This window comes from Cebus imitator, unplaced genomic scaffold (genome assembly GCF_001604975.1).
Source record: "Cebus imitator isolate Cc_AM_T3 unplaced genomic scaffold, Cebus_imitator-1.0 Scaffold88, whole genome shotgun sequence".
Taxonomy (NCBI): Eukaryota; Metazoa; Chordata; class Mammalia; order Primates; family Cebidae; genus Cebus; species Cebus imitator.
Genome location: NW_016107403.1, coordinates 362,643 through 384,429, shown reverse-complemented (window position 1 = coordinate 384,429; position 21,787 = coordinate 362,643). Strand labels below are relative to the sequence as shown.

The window sequence follows — 21,787 nt, the reverse complement described above, 5'->3', positions numbered from 1 at the left end:
CAGCTTGAAAATCAGAAAAAAAAAAAACCTCAGAGTGAAAAACAATAAGAACTAGAATGTTTGTAGACTGCTTTTTCAGGGTCAAAATTGTATCCAAAAATTATAAGTATTAGTGTTATGCAAGTGATTCCTGACTCAGCAAAATATAAATAAATAACTCATTTCTAAAAAGTCCTTTTTTATACTCATATATGTTTTCATTATAAAGAGCAAATATTTTGAGCCAATTACTGGGCTCTCCTCCCTTGGTTTTGGTGGTTCTTGGTACCACAAAATAAAATCTATTCAGACACACACATGTGTGCTCATGCATGTGCTCATTCTCACATAAACACAAAGCAATAAATTGTAAATTTTATTTTCTAAACAAAAGACTGATAAAACTTGAAATTAATTATGGACTAATAGATCTATAACTAAAATTGCTACCTATATTAATAGGATCACACAAAATAATAAGAATTAGTACAATAAAAATTTTCTGTTGATATGAAGAGTAGACATTATATATAATAATATATAATTTATGCCAATGCCATAAATTAAAATGGTGTTTATTAATGTCTACTATATCTAAATACAGTACCTACAACTTCAGTATAGATTAGATACATATCTGTGGAAATAATATATTCTGCAACTTGGAATATGATTACTTTCAAAATATTTATATTTCTTTTGTTGCTATTGTTCACAAGAGTAAACCTTGCTCAATTCTTTTTTTTTAATCGTTTTTTATTTTTTATTTTTCCATAGATTCTTAGGATACACGTGGTATTTGGTTACATGAGTAAGTTCTTTTTTTTAATTGTTATTATACTTTAAGTTCTAGGTACATGTGCAGAATATGCAGGTTTGTTACATAGGTATACACATGCCATGGTGGTGTGCTGCATCTGTCAACCCACCATCTACATTAGGTATTTCTCCAAATGTTATCCCCTCCCCTAACTCCCACCTCTCAACAGGCCCTGGTGTGTGATGTTTCCCTCCCTATGTCCATGTGTTCTCATTGTTCAACTCCCACTTATGAGTTAGAACATGCAGTGTTTGCTTTTCTGTTCTTGTGTTAACGTTTGCTGAGAATGATGGTTTCCAGCTTCATCCATTTCTTATATTATGTAAGGATCTTTCTTTCATGAAAGGAATGGATATGTATTCCATTTTAAACCCGTATTGAGGATTCTCAGTGTGTGGGTCTTTTCAGCTATAGTCAATGAAATGGATAAAGTCTTTAGAAATTCTGAAAATAGACTTTGAGCTACATCTCAAGAAAATTTTAATAAAAAATACATGGAGCAGGCAGAGTCTTAACATAATTAAATTCCTCGTGATTCAATGGCTAATTACTCATTTTGTGGTGACCCATGTCTGTGGCTTCTTCACTTTCTTTCCTCTGGCTCTTTGCCTTTGGCCATTTCACAGTTCATTAGCACCTTCAACATCTGATGGGCAGGAGAAGAATATAGGTATGGCTCAAATCAGTCAATTTTATAATTTTGCATTACTGAGACTACAGATTTGGTGAGATTTATAATTGAAGCTAACACATAAAATGGAATTACAGAGGTATTTCTGAATTTCAAAAAATTGTTTTCACTCAAAAGTTAATTATGCCGCGATAATATAACTAAGCATTTTGTAAGAATTGTTTTTTTTTGGTAGAAATTTCCTCTGCTCTCTCTTATATAATTACTAAGGGTTCATTAGTTCACTGTATAATGTAGAGACATGACAGACACAGAATGTGGCTGAATTAAAACCACGGAAAAAACACATTGCATTAAATTTAATATTGACCACACATCACCAATAATATCTTATCTTCTTGATGGCTTTCTCTCAAAGTAAATGAATAATCTAAGAAGCAAATGTTATATATATATATGAAAATACTGTGCAGTATAACTGTATATGTCATTGTTATGTTTTGTCTAAGATTTATATTTTTATGTGTCTATTGTAATTTAAAATGAATAAATACACAGTTTTGGTATTGTTTCTTTCTTCAGAAAATCTGTTGAGAAATTTTTATGTATTAAAATTAAGAAAACAGATATATAAAAAGGATAAGTGACTTTACTCAGTTAAGCACAGTTTCCAACAAACTGAATGTGAAAAAATATATATTGTACTTTCATTTAATGCCTGGAGCATAGAAAACAATCAACAAACAGCATGATATATTATTAAGCTTATATAAGTACATTTGTGTTATATAATAGTGGCCTTTGTTTAAGGTTTCACAGTAGGAAATCCTGACCTCAGTGCTACTTCTATTATTGCATTCATGTCTCTCTAACAATCTCCCAAGTGGTATATTCCATTGTACCATGTACAAGCTACAAGCGTCATCCATGCACTACAGCGTGGGGGAACATCTACATTCAAAAGGTAAGAGTTAATACCGGAGTTCTAGCTTTTACTGTGTTTTAATACACTGTGTGACTCTGAATAAGGCATTTAACTTTCAGACCTCCAAAACTTGATTTATATAAAATATATAGGCCAAAGCTAAATCTATATCATCATTTGGGGTATCTACTACTCAAACATTTTGTTAACAACTTATCTGTGATCTTATTGGAACATTTTTTTCCTGTCAGAGTGTCTTGCATTTTATAATGGTGTAACTCAAATTAGATGTTTTCTTACTGTGCATTGCAGTAACCTTATTTGATCTAAGTTTGGGGAGTTTTGGTACCTTATCCACTAAGTATGGCATTAGTTTATAACATTTCGTAAAATCGGACCACTCCTTGGATATACTTTCAGAAATAGTAGGATAGTCACCCCTCCATTACTTACTTATCCTATTTTATCCTCCTTCCTTGAAATTGTCTTGCCCTAGTCCAGTTTGTATATCTTACTTTCTTGTCTTTATAAATAGATATTATCTCATATCCTTACCTTTCCCCATTTGAGGTATATATGCAAATTATATTTGCAAGAAAGCAAAAATGATGTCTCATTTTGCACTTCTGGAGTATCCTACCTTTTTTTGTGTGTCCAGGAACTCTTTACATGGTCAAGGATAGTGGGGTCTCAGGACATAGTAGTTGAATTGGTTGAATGAGAAAGACTACATGATCTGAGTTGAACCATAGAGAAAGTATTGAGCCTCAAAGTACCTTGATGGGTCATTGGGTAATTGGAAAGAAAAGAACAAGTGAAAGAGAGAGAGACTGAAAGAGAGTAAGTGAGCATTGTCAGGGAAGACGAGCAAAATGATCAACATTAAGAAATGAGAGGCTCTCTGAAGGAAGGGCAGTCTCTCACAGAGTGTGATGTAGCATCAGATAATCCATGTACTTTCTTTTTGTTTTGTTTTTAAAATAAAGCACCTTGCCTAGTCCATTATTTTCTTTTAAACTTATTTGATTCATACATGCTTTGTTCAATAAGTAATAATAGGAAATGTTTGAATGAAAATTTTTTAAAAAAACAAGAAAGAGCAGTTGGATTAAGTTTTTTTGGATGTGACTTTATTGTCATCCCTTCTCAAGAGGAGAAAATTAAATTAAATCAGATTTTTGTAAAAAAAATATACATTTTTTTTTTTTGTAAAAAAGGAAGCAAATTGCTGAACACAGGTAAATGTGACCACAGCACAGAGATATTCATGTAAGAAAATGTTAGCATTTATAAAGAGAACGAATACATGCATGCATATACATACATATATGTGTGTGTATATATATGCTCTAAGGTATAAACTCATGCTTTAAAACATACCCATACACACACACAGAGAGAGAGAGAGAGAGAGACAGAGAGAGACAGAGAAAGAGAGAGAGAAAGAAGTCTGAAACTCCAATCTCAGGTACATATTATTATTACAGAAAAATAAATAAGTAAAAACACTAAGCTAAATTTTCCATTTCAATGAAATAGTAGATTTGTAGCATTTTCACAGTAACAGAATATGTTGACAATGAGTAACAGAAGAAAATTTGAAGTGTTTTCTTACTGAACACATAGTATCTTTGGTTTCTGTCCTTAAAATTAAATAATTTTCTTCTTATGTTACATGTTAATTATGATTTTTGACTTCAGATACTAATGTCTAATGACTACTAAGCTTCATAATATCTCTGCTTCTAATTTATCTAAATATTTTCAGCCTACATTTTTATATTTTCAGAACTTAAGATGAAATTAACACATCTGATTTCTGAGTAATATATCATGCTAAATCCTTTGTTACTAAAATCTAATTATATAAATAGGAACAAAAATGCAAACAGAAACAAACAAACAGAAGCATCACTCTACAAACAACTATACTTGACAGGTGTTTTCTTGTGTTTTGTTGTTATTGATAAGCTTTTAAAAGCAACTTTTGCGGGTCAAATTGTATACTCTTCTATATTCTGTCCCATTTCCAACATTGCAAAACATTGTTTATATTATTTCAATTAAAATAATACTTTGAATTTACCATATGGCCCAGCAATCCAATCCTTTGTGTATACCCAAGAGAATCAAAAACATATGTTCTCACCAAAATGTACATGAATGTTCATAGCAACATTATTCATAATAGCCAAAAATTAGAAACAACAGAAAATTCTATCAACTGATAAAAGGATAAATATAATGTATTATATTCATGCAATGGAATGTTATGCAACATAAGAAGGCACAGAGTACTGATATACTAAATGCTGCAACATGGATGATCCTTGCAAATATCATGCTTAATGACAAAAGCCAAATACAAAAGGTCACATACTACATGATTTCTTTTTTTACATGAAATATCCAGAATAGGCAAATACATAGAGGAAGAAAATAAGTAAACTGTTGCCAGAGAATGGAGGAAGGGAATGGAGAGTGGCTGAAAATGAGTAAGGGGTTTCTTTTTAGGGTGACAAAAGAAATTCCTTCAGCTAGTGGTGATGGTTGTACAGCATTGTGAATATCTGAAACCATAAAATTTTACATTTTTAAATGGTGAATTTTATGATAAATGAATGATATATTAACTAAAAAATCTAAAAACATGTTGAGTTTGGTTTTATTTCTTAATTTGAACGTATTTTGAAGTAAAGTTTGCAACATTTTTCAATTTTGGAGGTTTCTCAAACTTAGGAGATAAATTTTATCACTTATTATCAATTATTTGCAACTATTGCTTGAACAGTCTTTATTATGCCTTCAAGCAAGTGCTCATGATTTTTTCCCCTAAGTTGACTTTCTTTTTTTTTTTTTTTTTTTTTTTTGAGATGGAGTTTCACTCATGCTACCCAGGCTGGAGTGCAATGGCGCGATCTCGGCTCACCGCAACCTCCGCCTCCTGGGTTCAAGCAATTCTCCTGCCTCAGCCTCCTGAGTAGCTGGGATTACAGGCACGCACCACCATGTCCAGCTAATTTTTTGTAGTTTTAGTAGAGACGGGGTTTCACCATGTTGACCAGTATGGTCTCGATCTCTTGACCTTGTGATCCAGCCGCCTCGGCCTCCCAAAGTGCTGGGATTACAGGCGTGAGCCACCGCGCCCGGTCCCCCTAAATTGACTTTCTAACAGTAGCAAAAGATGTTGATCATGAGCATCTTATATTCCTGCTCCCAAAAATGTGAAAACATTAAACATTATCTGAATTTACAATTGAAAAGTGTAAATTACTGGAATGTTGTACCAACAAAAAAAATATATTAAAAGATTTTTACAAGTACAGATTTGGGGACACAAAAATTAGGGTTAAGTTGCAATAAAAATGTTCCTTCCTAAGTTTATTATCTTACTATCTATCATATTTCTATTTTGTAGAAAAGTAAGCATATTTATTTGCAGGCATCTAAGAAGACAATTTCCAAAATTATACAAATTTATCCTTATAGCCCATTATGGAATGGGGTACCAATAAAATGTAATAAATAAGTCCACATCACAAATCTGATAAATTACATCCTGTACAATTTTTTGTAATATTTCACCCACTAGTATCTATTCACAGGTATCCTGGATTTCAAAGGACATTAGTATACTGTAAAAGTGATAAAACAGTCAAAAGAGGGAAATTCAAAAAAGACCTACATTTTTAACTTAAAGTTGGTATTAAATAGTAAGATAACATATAAAAAGCTGGTAATTAAATAGTAGGATAATATATAATAATGTAACAAAAGATAGAGTATAATTATCAATTTGAAATTCCATTTTCTTAACAATTATTCATCATTTCCTGGGAATATCTAAATGCCTAAAGAATTTTCACAAGTTTCTGCTTTCCAGGCAAAAAATATCTTATCCCATTCCTGCACAAATCTTCCATACCAATCAGGATTGTCTTCTAGCAGGAGTCTAAAAACTCAAAACGTATCTAAAAGCTGTGAAGTAGAAGGCCTAGAGACTGCATGGAATGATGAGGACTGCCGTGAACTCTGAAGTGCATAATCATGTGAAAAAAACAAGTGCTATTTGGAAGAAACAGATTGTGTTAATGTGGGTATCCAAGCCTAGAATCATGAAATTATATTTTGAGAGAAAAATTACAATGTGCATTTTCATGTTTCATCGTTAAAACACTTTGTTAAAACACTAAACATGGCCACAAAGCTTTATGGATAAAACAGACAATATCTGGGTATTTTGTATGAATCAAAGAAAAAAAGAAAAAGAAGTAAGGAGTTGGGAGCATATGAATCAATGAAAAAGGATAAAGTAAAGCAGTTAAGTAAAAAGGAGAAAGTGGTAAAACTTTATGGTGTAAAACAGAAAATTTCTCTGCAATATATGTGCCTACTGTTTTCAAATAAAACTTAAATTTTTGTATTAGATTATTTTAACAATTATAATATATTTAATTTATTATGGTATTTCAAAGAATATTTTAAATTGTTTGCTATTAAACTTTTATTTAAACACTAAGGAAAAAAACTTAATATTCTTTTGTATGTTAAAAGTCTGAAGGTGATTTTAATACTCCACATCTTTAGGTTTGAGCCGGCAGCCAGCAGTTGAAATTGACATGTGAGAGTTAGTCTAAGTCCCAGATGCTAGCTGCCAACTGCCTTTTTGTTCTTGTTTCCTTGGAAACGGAGGTTGGTTTCATGAAAACAAGGTAAGTACAACTTTACAGCTGAGAAGTGGAACGCTCCTTTGTCAGTTTCAGCTTGCTGGCTGAGACCTGTAAGAACAGCCTTCCAGAATAGACTGAAGTTGGAAGCCAGTTGAGGCACAACGGAATTTATGGCAAAACATCAGTACATATGTTCTTCCTATTTAAATTTAATGTGAGCAAATGATCCAATAAAAGATTAAGGTGATCAAAATTAACACAATGAAACTTTATCAAGTCAAAAACACTTGGAGCCTAAAGTGAAAAACATGGTATAGCACATTTAATAATGAGATGCTTTTAAGTCTTCAATAATCTCAAATATACTCTTACTGAGCAATTATCTGGGTCAGTTGTTCTCAGAGATGACATACTTCTCAGTGGCAAGAATGGCTCACACTGCGTGACTTTGGGAAGAGATGAGGAGAAAAAGAAGTAATAGGAGACATTCTCCCACAGCAATGTTTTGCAAAAGTTCTTCAGTTGATTCAGACTGGTCTCAACTCCTCTTCTTTTAAAAAATAATTGACCTGATCTAACTGGCTAATTGTAGGGAAAAGGACACCAAGGCACAAAAAGATAAAGTTAGTCATAGCAAAGCTGAAGTCCAGCTAATGGTGAGTCAGGCAGAGAATCTAGCTGTTTCTGCTTCAAACACTTTCCTTGTTACACAATGGTACAGACTGTTGCCCTTATAATTATTTCAAAATTCACTTGGTCATATTATTTTTCTTTAGAATTATCAATTGAATGTAAAGAAATGTAATTGTGGTAACTATAATACCATATATACCATTTGTCTCATAAATAATTATTCATATAATTATGTATCATAAGTGCAAGGATTTCAGCAGTTACTCTGAATTTCCGCAGCCACGCTTTTTTAACAGCATAGTTAATTTGTTCATGCTATATACATAATGAGCTGGAAAATATAGCAAAATTAGGAGAGGGCATACCTTATTTTTTCAAGCTTTAACTTAATCAGTGGTGGTGATTTTGCTTGGCTTCAGTTTCATCACTAGAATTTATTCAGGAAAAAAATTCACCTTCTAAGAGTTGAACCATATTGTGTGGAGATTCTTTGTATTACTGAAGTGAATTGCTGGCCCAAACAAAGGCTGTAAAAGCCCATGCTACATCTGTTACCTGTTTAGGTGTCTTTAAAACATATTTACATTTAAAAAATTGAAATTCCCTTTCCTCTCTTGGTCATCACTTGGTAAATTGTCAGTATGGTCTGATACTTTAAGAAAAACTGTCTCTTTAAAATCATGATAAAACCCAGAACTTAAAAAGCTAATTTCTATTTCAGTGAATCAAAGAACAGTGATTAAACACAAGGTTCCCTCAATGATGTTCTATCACAGCCTTCATGTTTCCCATCACACTACATATGGTCCAATTGTTTACAGATTACAAAAAAAAATCCCTGCTCAGATGTTAAAACAAGATGTTTTCTTCACTTTCAAATGGCAGGCTGACTGCCAATTTTTACAATTAGTTATTCTGTGCAAAGGAAAAAAAAGAAGTTTAATTATCACAATTTCTCATGTTTGGACATTACTCTGTGATGGGGTCTCAACCTGAGAACTGACAGAAATGAACTCTGGTTCATGACATCAGTGGAAGGCTCTTGGGAAGGCAGAGAAAACATAAAAATAGGGGAAAGAATCTTCTCTAGAAATAGGTATTGAAACATCAAGGCAAACCAGCCACCTGCCAGTGATGCTGTTTCCCTGTGGCACCGTCTGGCAGGCAGAATTTCACAGTGTTAAACAATAGTGCTGCATACACCAGGAGTGCACCTATCAATGGGTCACTGACTCTCTAAAAACACTTGCTGATGAAGGTAAAGTGATTACAGGAGAGCAACACGCTGGTGGTAGAAAGCCTCCTGTTCAGATGCCAAATCCCTGGTATTGCATGAGCTCAAAATTGGCATTCTCATTTTTTAAAGGAATTATTTACATCTTCATTAAATTATGATAGAATTGTTAACAGGAAGTTGAAGAAAATAGATTAATGAACTATATACTTAGAATTCCATGCTATACACACACACACACACACACACACACACACACACACACACCAGTATCCATACCCCCTTGAGCCTCAAACATGCAAACCCCCAAGCTGTGCATATAATAGTCAATTTAAAAATTACTATTGGATAAATAGTACATCCAGAATAATAACCAATGACCACAAAATAGAGGATCATTGTTGATGGAGTTAAATCATTTTACTTCATTTTGATTGCCTTTTAATAGAGTTCTATATTAAGAATTAGAGTTTTAGGAATTATTTGGGACAGTGATAATAAATACATATTTTAGGATAAGTTGGTTTAATGCAGTGCCCAGCAGAGCTTTTTTTTTTTTTTTCTTTTCCATCCTGTTTCTTTTTGTAGTTGGAAGTAGCTGGATGCCAGTTTTCTGAGATTTGTCCAAACATGGGTGAGTTTACATGTTGCTAAAGGATTTTGCCAACATCAAAATGTTTTTGTTTATTAGTTAAGACATACAATTCAAAACTCTTTGGCATGTAAAAACCATTAATAGTTTCACAATTGAAAGCATAATACGTGCCTGTTCGGGGAGGAGGGGGCATTCAAATGACAAGTAACAGAGTAACAGACACTGAAATCTCTGGCCTAACCTCTAGGTCCATTCCCAAGAGTAACATCATTAGGCTCACCCAAATTCTAAATAATAGTGCTATTCATCTATCTCTTGATTTAATCATTGTTAAAACAATTCATTTTGCTTTCCTTTAGGAAAAAATAAAGAATTTACCTAAAACCTATCTCTCCTTCTTGCACATCGAAGGTTTGTTAGTTGTGATTTGCCATTCTGCTAATATTTCCCATTTTAAAGCATTTGAATGAATGTGAGTAACATAAAGAATACAGTAATATTTCCTTCTAATATGAATCTAAAGTGTTCTGAACAAGACTGTTAACCCTTTGATTCTTATTTTGAACCATACAAATAATTGAATATGTCTAAGGCTGTGATACAATAATCACTTTGGTCTCCCAATGTACTGGGATTACAGGTGTGAGCCACCATGCCTGGCCAACATTTACTTTTAACATGTTACTGAAACTACTCTTCAGGTTGCGTATGTACATAATGGAAGCTGACTCAAAATTTAATGGCTCCTATAGGAAAAAAACTATGCATTTTCATATTATTGTCCATTCATTCATTGATTCATTCATTAAATTATTTATTAATGCAGAGCCACATATTATGAATACTTAGATGATTAAGAACCATATATTACTCTCAAGAATACACTGTGAAGTGGAAAGATCAATGATCAGTCACAAACATCAATTCTCAAGCCAATATTAAGTCATTAGATCAATCGTAGCCAATATTAGGACCAAGCCTCCTTCCCTTTGGACTCCTATCCAGCTGTTGCCTCTGTCAGCAATGCAGCTTCCCAATTTCCTTGGCATATAAGATTTTCTACTGTTTTCTTTACATTTCTAAGGTCTCTGCCACCACTTTTTAACATCTAGTTTATTAATTGTCACTACTTAAGTTCATCTTTGTTCTAAGAGACATTTTCTCAAAAAGATCTAGAAAGAGATAAGGTTGATTAATGGAGACATTTTTTTCTTAAAAAGTTGCTGGAACCTGTTTTCTCATGCTTTTGAAAACAATTATTTTAAGGATAAGGTGGTATTCCAATAAAGGTCATAATTAACATAAACTTAATAAAATTTGACCTAACTAGAGTTTACATAATGTAAGCTTCATTAGAAATCTCCTTTCTTCTAAAGTATTAAACTTTATCAACCCAAACAAAATTAGTCAGCATGCTGAATATGATACTGAATATAATTCTGTACAGTGATATCTTTAAATTTGAAAGGTCAATCCAGATGATCAAACCATGACTAGCAATTACCCATTACAGAATCATTGATAATTTTAACTTTGAAAATAGTAGACAAAAATAGGAGTTCATAATTCTTTGCTGAATGAGTGAATGGGAGCTAGGACAGGACTCAGGCAACCTAATATTATTACAACTAGTTTGTATTCCCTGGCCCTACTTACCTCATCTGCAGAGTGAGTTGCTTGGACACCATTCAGTCGTAACATTTTATATGTATTAGGTTGGTGCAAAAGTAGTTACAATTTTTGGCCTTACTTTCATTGGCAAAAACCACAGTTACTTTTGCACCAATCTAAATACTTCCTGTATACGGGTGAAGACAGAAATTCAATGATTCAAAGGTATAATAGGAATGTTCCTCCCCTTCAAGTACTTTCAATTTAGAAAAATGGCCAAAATTCTGTGATAGTTCTAATAGAAAGTAAAGGCAATATAAATCATAATAAATAGCATATTTTATGTGATTATTTTGTTCATTTATTCCCCAATAATATATGACCATTTCCTGTGTGGCATGCACCCCACCAAGTGCTTGGTATGTAACATAAAAACATAGACATACCTCATTTTGTTGCACTTTGTATTATTATTATTACTATTATTATTTTTTTTACAAATTGAAGGTTATAGAAATTCTGCATCCAGCAAGTCTATCGGTGTTCTTTTTCTAATAGCATGTCCTCACTTTGTGTCTCTGTGTCACATTTTGGTAATTCCCACAGTACTTCAAAGCTTTTTTTTTTTTAATTAATTTATCTGTTATGGTGATCTGTCATCAGTGATCTTTCATGCTATTATTGCAATTGTATTGTAAGTGTACTGGGGAACCCAAACTGTGCCCACAACATATAAGACGGCAAACTTAATCAGTAAACGTTCTGTGTATCCTGACTGCTCTACCAACTGGACATTCCCATCTTTCTCCATCTCCTCAGGCCTCCCTATTACCTGAGAAAAAATTATTATGGAAATTGGGTAAGTTAATAACCCTACAATAACCTCTAAATATTCAAATGGAAGGAAGAATCTCATATCTCTCACTTTAAAGCAAAAGCTATAAATTATTAAGCTTAGTGAGGAGGGTATATCAAAAGCCAAGATAAGCCAAAAGCTAAGTCCTGTGTGCCAAAAACAGACAATTTGTGAATGTAAAGAAAAAGTTATTGAAGAAAACTAAAAGTGCTCCTCCAGCAAACATACAAATGATAAGAAAGTGAAAAACTCCTATTGCTGATGTGGAGAAATTCTGAATGGTCTAGACAGAAGGTCAAATAAGCCAGATTTCCTTAAGCCAAAACCTAATCCAGAAGAAGACTCTCTCTTCAATTCTGTGAAGGCTGAAAGAAAGAGATCAGAAAGCTGATGAAGAAAAAATTGAAACTAGCAGAGGTTGGTTCATGAGGCTTATAGAAAGAAGCCATCTCCAGAACGTGAAAGTGCAAGGTGCAGAGGCAAGTGCTGATACAGAAACTGCAGAAACCTATCCAGAAGATCCAGCTAAGAGCTTTGATGAATTGTAGCTACATTAAACAACAGATTTTCTATGTAGACAAAACAGCCTTTGATTAGAAGATAATGCCATCAGGGACTTTCACAGCTGAAGAGAGGTCAATGCCTGGCCTCAAAGCTTCAAAGGACAGGCTGATTCTCTCACAGGTGAAAGGGACTTGCCTTGTCTCAGGAGACTTTGGACTGTGGATTTCTGAATTAATGCTGAAATGAATTAAGACTTAGGGGACTGCTGAGAAGGGCTGATTGTATTTTGCAATATGAGAAGGACATGAGATTTGGGAGGAGCCAGGCTTGAAGTGGTATGGTTTGGATTTGTGTCCCTGCCCAAATTTCATGTTGAATTATAGTCAATCCCCAGTATTGGAGAAGGGGCCTGGTAGGAAGTGATTGGATCATGGGGGTGGATTGCCCTTTTGCTGTTCTTGTGATAGTGAGTGAGTTCTCAGGAAATCTGGTCAATTAGAAGTATGTAGTACCTCCCCCTTTGCTCTCTTCCTCCCACTCCAGCCATGTAGGACATGCTTGCTTTCCCTTCACCCTCTGCCATGATTCTAAGTTTCCTGAGACCTCCCCAGCTATGCTTCATTTACAGCCTGTGGAATCATGCATCAATTAAATCTCTTTTCTTTATAAATTACCCAGTCTCGGGTAGTTGTTTCTAGCAATGTGCGAATGGACTAATACAATAGTTCTGTAACTAGAGTTCTGTGTGAATCAGGAATTGCTCTCTTCAAATTTTTTAAACTAAAACAAATGCAGAAATAAATCAGGGACTTCTGCTACCAGCCATGATTGAAAAATAGGGATGAGACTTACTCTCTCACCTTAATAACTGAAAATCAGAGCAAAATATCTGTAACAATGGTTTTCAGCCTCTGCAGAACAGACTGCTGAATGGAGTAATCCCTGAAAAAAGGAAAGTAAATGATTAAAAACATGGAAATTATTTCTAGTAGGAAATCTTTTGTTTCAAAGTTAAATCATGAAAATATCTAAAAACAGCTCATATTTCTTTTCCTAAACATAAATATCACATGATAAGCAAACAAAAACTTGCAGCATAGTGTTTATTGCATAATATTTTCAAAATACCGCATATTACTTTTTCTATTGCATACATTTTTGTGATTCTATGATGTGAAACTATGCCAAGCCAATCTAGTTGGCATTTAATTGCTCCTGGCTTATGTAAGTACTAGTAGAATGTTTACCTTTAAATTTTAACTGAGTGAATGTGCATATGTTTGAATTAAGGAATAAAGAATGGAAGAAAAAGAGAAGAAAGAGAAAGAGAATTGCTAAAGAAGGAAGAATATTTTTTGCAAGTCAAAGTGCAAAATTCTCAAGAGAGAGAATATTTAGAAGAACATTAAATATACATGTAAAAGTAGCCAAGTAAGCTTCATGGAGAGCTCTGAATTATCTTTGCAACACAATTAATTTATTAAAGATATTCAATAATTTTTCTATATACTTTTTTTCTTAAAGCTATAATCATTAAAATGTTGAAGAAAACTATACAAAAGAAATTCAACTCAAACTAAAAGAATTTGTAACTAGATGGTGTGGTACAAAGGGATTATGGAGAGAAGTAGTATGGAAAATTGGTAGGAAAGAGAAAGATGAGCCCTCATTCTGGTACTAGATCGCAAGGATGCAGGGTTTAAAGTTTATTCTCTGAGTCAGTCATCTCCAAAATATGAGTTGTGATCTATTTGCAAATGATGAACCATTGAGGAAGCAATTATAAAAACAAATTTTTAAAATTTATTTTCCTAAATATAAAGTCATATGATAAACAAATAAAACAATATTAACTATACACACCCAGTAGCTACACATGTATAATTTAGAGAGAATTATACATGTTTCATTCATAGATAGATAGATAGATAGATAGACAGATAGATAGATAGATAATTTTTTTTTTTTTTTCCTAACTGGAATTGCATGGTCAAAAATTCAAGAGGTCATAGTCCTAAGCAAAGGAGTTAGGGGCAATTGAAACTTCTTGAGCAAAGGAAAAACAGGAGCAAAGCAATGATTTAGGAAAGGAGTAACAGGAGCAAAGCATTTTTTGTTTGTAGAGTTGTTCCCAGTTTCACTACTTTAGGGAATTAGAATGATTCAGTGTTTGGAAGTCTCATGCTCTTTCGTCACACCCAGGCTGTCACAACCTTCCTTCCCTCTATTGGTGCAAAAGGAAGAGGCTGTACTGAGGGTTCATTTGGAAAAATTTTAAAGAGTAATAATTTGAAATGTCATTTTATAAGAACAAAATATGAAGAGCAGACATTTTCGCCCTGTATGCAGCATTGATATTCAGGTTCTGAGAACTGCAAAGGATAATCAGGCATTTGCTTGTGGGATAAAATACCAAAATACATTGTGTGGTTTATTCTGGGTAGGGAGGGAAGCTGGCAACGTTCTTGAGCTTCTTAGAATGCTACCTAAAGGCATGGCATGGAAGGGATTCACTCGGCTTTCTGTTTTGGAGGGAAATTTAGCAGTCAACTGAGTCAGTTGACTATATTGTGCAAACTTTCAGTATAAAAGAAAGGACTGTGTGTGTGTGTTTGTGTGTGTGTGTTTCCAAGTGAATAAAAGTTACTTTGCCAGAATGAAAAGGGTCTGGTATTTAATCTTAACAATTAGCAAGCTAGAGGAAGCATTTAAATATTAATAAATGACCATGCTTAAACATATAGTAAATTTGCATCTTAATGCTGCTAAAAGAGGATGAACACAAATACAAAGACCATGAATCAAAGATGTCCTTTGCCTTTCAGAGGCTGACTCCAGTTAAGACACAGGATTTTAAGAGTGCATGATGGAATTAAAAGCTAAAAAACATATATTTCGGTTGAAAAACATTTCTATTACTTAAAAAATATGTCAGACTGGGCATAGTGGCTCACACTATAATCACAGCACTTTTGGAGGCCAAGGCAGGAAGATTGTTTGAGTCCAGGGGTTTGAGATCAGCCTGAGCAACACAGGAGACCCCGCCTCTACAAAAAAAGAGAAAATTATCTGGGCATGGTGGTGTATACCTGTGGTCCTAGCCACAGAGGAGGCTGAAGTTGGGGAATGGCTTGAGCCCCAGAAGTCGAGGTTGTGCTGAGCCATGATCATGCCACTGCAGTATAATCTGGGCAACAGAGTGATATTGTCTTGAAAAAATGATGTTTTGAAGTTTCCTTTTAAACATTAAGAATTTTAGAATTTTTATATAGAACAAATGCTGTGAAAATAGCTATCATATATTTTTGAAATATGGTTCTAAATCTATAGATCTGTGTGGGTCACTACAGTAACCACTAGCCATAGGTAGCTAATTACATTTCCAGATAATCAATTAAAATAGTCCAAATTTAATAAAATTAAAAACTTAGTATTCAGTAATGCTTGCCACATTTCAGATTTGGCCAGGTGCTACTGTTTGAACAGCTCTATTATACTCTAGCATTGGTAGAGAATAACATTCATTTCTAAACTAAATATGAAAATAATTTGAGAACATGTGATAATAAAATACTTGATATTATTGTCTGTGTTTATTTTTGTGTATGGTTTCCATAAACAATAACTATTTTGATATTCAAAAAGACTACTAAATTTCTTTTTATTGTAGAGATGCTGAAATGAAACCATTTTATAGTTTTACATGCCAGAATAATGCTGTAGATAGTAACAAATTATTATCCATTTGATTAATTCATAATGCATGCCACTAAAAATAATGCGATTGCTACAATGGTCTGTTATCATTCTTTCAATTAAATATGGAAATAATACATTTCACAAGTATCAAAATTAATATTCATTTGGCATTCTATCAAATTACCTCATAATCATTGTGAATTTCTCAATTAGAACTATAAACCCTTGTCTTACTCAGAATAATATTAACAGAATTTTTAAAACAAAAGTACAAAAAAGGTCATTTAAAACACATCTGTTATAAGTTTGATAAGTAATCATTATAATTAGTGCTTTTACTGAATATTTTAGTGGAGGAGTTCAGTTTGTTTCTGATTTAAAAGCCTATCTGGAATAGGTATGTTCATATTAGGCAAGTTTAAATATAGGGAATCTAATATATGACCAAAAGATTTGATTCAGACGGATACAGTCAGTAGTTTAATCCTATTACATTTTAGACATAATTTAATTCAATCATCCGATTTTATAGATAAAGTGATTAAGATGTGTGTGTGTGTGTGTGAGAGAGAGAGAGAGAGAATATGTTTCTATAAATTAATTGGCTAACCCAAAATAAAGCATAGTTTTCCAGAGTACCAAGGCAATGGCAATGTTTTTTTTTATTTCTGTACCCCTGTCAAAGAGGCTGAGAAACGTGACATAAGCTTAGCAAAAAAAAAAAAAAAGAAAAAAGAAAAAGAAATCCAATGACTTGTCTTATCATTAGCCATTTGAATATGGAACATGGTAACTCCCAAGGTTACACATAATTCATATCTGACATTCATGACTGTAGGAATAAATGTCCAGTAAACTGCACATAAATCATTATAAAATAACTCCTTCACACATTAACAATTAGAGTGGTAGTCAAAATGAAAAGGATAAATCCAAAGTCTTGATTTAGCATAAGACCCTGAATAATCTGGCTTTAACCTAATTTCTGTTGCTTATATAACTAAACAAATCTTTGCTTTAATCAGTAAAGTTTCAATCCAATAAACATTTATTATGGTTGCCTACTACGTGTCTAGAATTGTTCCCAAAATTAAGGATGGCCCAAGAAAGAAGGCACTGTTACTATCTTCAAGGAACTGAGCAGAATGGGAAACAAATCTTTTTATCTTCCTAGAGGATATTGCCTTTATAATAAGAGAAAATAAACAATTGCAAAACATAGTAAGAGCTGTGACAAACATCCCTCCTATGGAAAACATAAAGTGGAGTTAACCCAGGCATTAAAGAGAATACATGATTTGAATTTTAAATATTCAAATTCATTTGAATATTTAAATATTTATTAAAGGTCTGAGATGGGTATTGTGGACAAAGTCACCCATATTTCTCCTAAGGTTCAGAGCCATTTAATAAATTGTCTCCTCCACCCTTCTTAGATGTGCCATAGTTTCATTACATTTAATATACTGTAATTTAATTGACTACCTCCCATTTTTCTGAAACCTGCATTTCTCCCTGCTAAACTCCTGAACAAGCTAAACATCTGAGGTTATCCTTCGCTCCTTTGCCCAGGTACTACTTACCTTCAACTACAAAATACTTCTAATTCCACCCCTAAAAGATCTTTCAAATCCATTCTGTTGGCCCCCATCCTCACTATCACTAATTTTGTTCAGAGCCCCATCATAGTTCACTTGGACGACTGTGATTACTTACAATAGGTCTCTCTTCCCTTAATGTTATCATTTCTCCATCCACTTTATGAAGATGGAGTAATATTTTGAAAGGCAAATACGAACATGTCACCTCTTACATAAAACCCTTTGATAGCTCTTCATTGCCCTGGACAGTATGAGCACTGCTAATTTCTCTACCTCATCTCGGACACCCACTCTACTATCTAACAATAAAGAACATCTCTCAGTTCCTTCAACCCATCAAGTTCTCTTTGCCTCTGGGGTCTTCTATATCTATAGAAGGCAAGGGGGAGACAGTGTATCACATGGCAAGAGACAGAGCAAGAGGGAGAGAGAGGGCAGGTGCCAGACCCTCTAGAACAAACAGATCTCACATGAACATGGAGTGAGAACTCACTCATTACTGCAAGAACACCACTAAGCCATTTATGAGAAATCTGTTCCCATGATGCAAACACCTCCCACTAGGGCCACTGCCAACATTGGAGGTCATTTTTTAACATTAGCTTTGGAGGAGACAAAACTGCTAAATTATATAAACTAGATTCAAGGATATTATATTTTTAGCAATTTTTGAATCAGTGATTTTTGAAAGCATGTGATATACAATTCTCACAAACCTCCTATTTCCTTCATCATCTTAATAAATTATCCAAATCTCAGAAGACAATTTTTGAGTATTGCTGGATAGCCTATATTTTACCCATGACTTTGACTATAAAGAGACTTAGACTAGTCAGCAGAGTAAAAGGGGAAAAAAAATTTGTGATTACCTCCCAATTGCCCTACATCCCCAACTGTTATTCACTAGACAGACTGGCATCTCCCTCTGCTGCAAACCTCAGGAAATAGATATGTCAGGAAAATGAAAGCTTACATCCCATGTATCCACAGTAACTTCTGTGCCTGGGAGAAACAGAGAAAATAATCTTGGAGAATAAAATCAACGCTCTCGTAATTGGATGTTCTAAGAGGTTGGAACACTGAATGAAAGCTGGGGCTTGGTTACATCAGGAGATTAAAAACAATGATGTTACTATAAGTATTAGTTGATCTAGAATGAGGGAAATAAGAATGTAAGAAGGCAAGTTATTATTGTCTTGTGCTGATGAGCATGTAGGTATCTCCTGTATGTAAAAGCACCTGATGCATAGATGATTCTTTACAAATACGCATCAATCACATTCACTCCCAGAACACAACTTTTTGTTCACTATCTAAATGTATTTGTGTGTGTTTGGCTATGTTAAGTACTAAGTTATATTCTGCCAAAAGGAAGTATAACATAAGTGATATAAGGTTATAGATCTAGAATATTCCAGAAACTAAGAATCATTTCTCTTCCATGTATCTCAAAATGCTCTCTCTGTGTATGTAAAAAGAATCCTAAATGCATCTGTTTTGGTTTTGCTACCAACTGGCACTAGCACTCAGGAGAATCATGTAACTTCCTTAGATCTCATATGTAAAATGAGGCACTTCATTATTTCACTTATAAAGTTCTATGTGCATATACCTAATAAATTTATCATGCTCATAGAACAAGATGTGCTCATGATAGAGATGTGAAATCAGCTTCATACATCGTGACATGTTTATAGTATCAACCTTTAAGTGTGTGTATGTAGATTTATTTTTGCTTGTAGCAGTAGGATAGTACTCACACCTTTAAAATAAAGGGGGTCCTGCATTGCTTATATTCTTAAAGCCAATTAATTAAGATAAAATTAATGAACTTGTAACTGTATTTGGGTAAAAGTAAATCAATATAAAAATATAAGAAGTTATTCACATGTCTCTTTTCTGGTTAAGCATATCAATTTTCTGACAGGCCTATTGAGAAGCTTCAATTATTCTTTTCTCTCCCAATCTTTAAGACCATTGGTTCTGACTTGCATAATACCATACATTTAACTATAGTATTTGTTGAATTAATCAATGGATAATGAGGAGGATACACTACTTTTACACTAACAAAAACTAGTTTTACATTTTTTCTCTTTCTAACTCTCCAAAACTATATGTTCAAAGATATGATATTTCAAAAGAAATCTTCAAGAGTTTGTATTGCTTTGCTAATTAATCAAACCCTAAGAATATATTCAGTTGGCCAATGGCACTTTTAAGAATGTGTTTAAATGTTAATTATCTCTTCTTGATCCTTAATATTTTTTCTGCATCAAGAATGGGTCTATGCAATTCATAGAGTCTCTCCTTGAGTGATTAATTTATCCTGACATGTTTTGGATTCTAAGATGAGAAAGTATCAAATATGACATTAATTTATTTATGACATCTTTGGAGAACAGAGGCAGTACTTTTTTTAAGAAAGTTATGTACCTTGATTCTAAGAACTTAATTTATAATATGTGGAAATGTAAGAGGAAAGGCTGTGACTTAGAAAATGGAAATACATATATATATATAGGTATTTATTTGTACTTATATGTATAAATATTTCCACCTGCATGTAAATGTGTGTGCACACACACACACACACACACACACCGTGTTAATAACTTCAGACACAACCTACTTCTTTGTGGTTTTAGAGCTTGATGCCTAAAATACTTAACCTAGGAAAGATGATTCAACAAATTGAATAATGGGAAAGAAAAGAAAAATTGGGGTTCCAGATTTTAATCCCAGACCTGCTACTTCTTTCTAAACTATATGCCCTTGGCAAGTTACCTCGTTTATTTTATGTAGATTCCTCGTTTGTGAATAGGGTATATTAATAATATTCCATATAGTATTGCTATGAAATAATACATAGAAAATTCTTAGGATAAAGAATGTATTGTGTAACTGCATATATAGATAACACAATTTTAAATTGGATTTTTTCTCTTTCTGCTTCAGCTGAGGCGTTTGAGATTCTGTGTCAACTGCTCCAGCATTATGAAAAGATGATCTGGATCATTTAAGTAGGACTTGCAAAGAAAAGTGACCTAGATGCTTAGCTGAGCTAACCATATACCTCCAACCTATGGTAAGTGGAGGGGCCAAGAATAGGTGTTGGATGTCAGTGGGAGAGTTTCACCAAACAGCAGTTAGTTTCATCTCAACCTTACCCTCCAGGAAAGGTAAGATGTCCTCTCTCTCACAATAGAAGAGTTTGACTCTTGGTCCTGGGCTTCTGTAGTACTCAGAGCTTAGGCTGGCTCCATGCTTTAAAATTTGTATATGTGAGAAGTGCATGAACTCACCAGTGGGGAAATGAAAGAGAAAGAAAAAATCAGGAAGCTCCAGAAGTTTTCTACATTTCCATTTGAGATAAGGACAAGGATGCCTGAATATTTTTCTTGAACAAGAAGTGAACAAATAGAACAGAGAGCTATATTTTACCTGAGAAAAGAAAGAGAGTGCATAACTGTTTCTCCTAAACCAAAGTGAAGTTTGGGAGTGTTGGCTCAGAACCAACTCAAGTCCTCTACACGAAGATTGCCTGGAGAGTCAAGGTGAATAACAGCCCTCCACCCACCTTGCCAACACACACACAAAAGGCAGGGGAAGTCTACAGGATTGCAAAAGGAGAGAGAAGGAACACAAGTTGCTAGCTGAAGAAAAATATATTGTTTATATTTTGAGGAGCACTGCAGACGGTTTCCAGTAGCACTCCAAAAAAAAAGGAGGCCATATGAATCATAACCAATCCCAGAAGAATCTGTCATAAACACTGGTCACAGCTGGAGGTAACCAGTACTCTATTGGTGCCTGTCCTTGCTCGTGTAGTTGTCTCCCCATCACTCCAGCCTTCATCCCCACTCACCACTGAAGCTGAGTCTCTTGGGTGATGTCCAAAGGAGGTGGAATCCAGCCAAGTGACAGGATGAAGGGAATCTGACCACATTCTCCATCCTTGTCACGGGCTTCTAAACTCAAAGTGTCCTGGAGTGAGAGAGGAGAGGCTTTTTTTTTTTTTTTTTTTTT

General features: G+C 33.8%; 1 long non-coding RNA gene across 1 annotated transcript in view; it reads left to right on the top strand.

Moving 5' to 3' along the window:
* Positions 1–9,612, top strand: part of LOC119472179 — a 103,364-nt gene extending 93,752 nt beyond the window's left edge. Inside the window, exons 2-3 of the long non-coding RNA XR_005201288.1 lie at positions 6,304–6,448; positions 9,481–9,612. This is a non-coding gene — a long non-coding RNA (uncharacterized LOC119472179). The remainder of the gene's footprint in view (positions 1–6,303; positions 6,449–9,480) is intronic.
* The last annotated feature ends 12,175 nt before the right edge of the window (positions 9,613–21,787 follow it).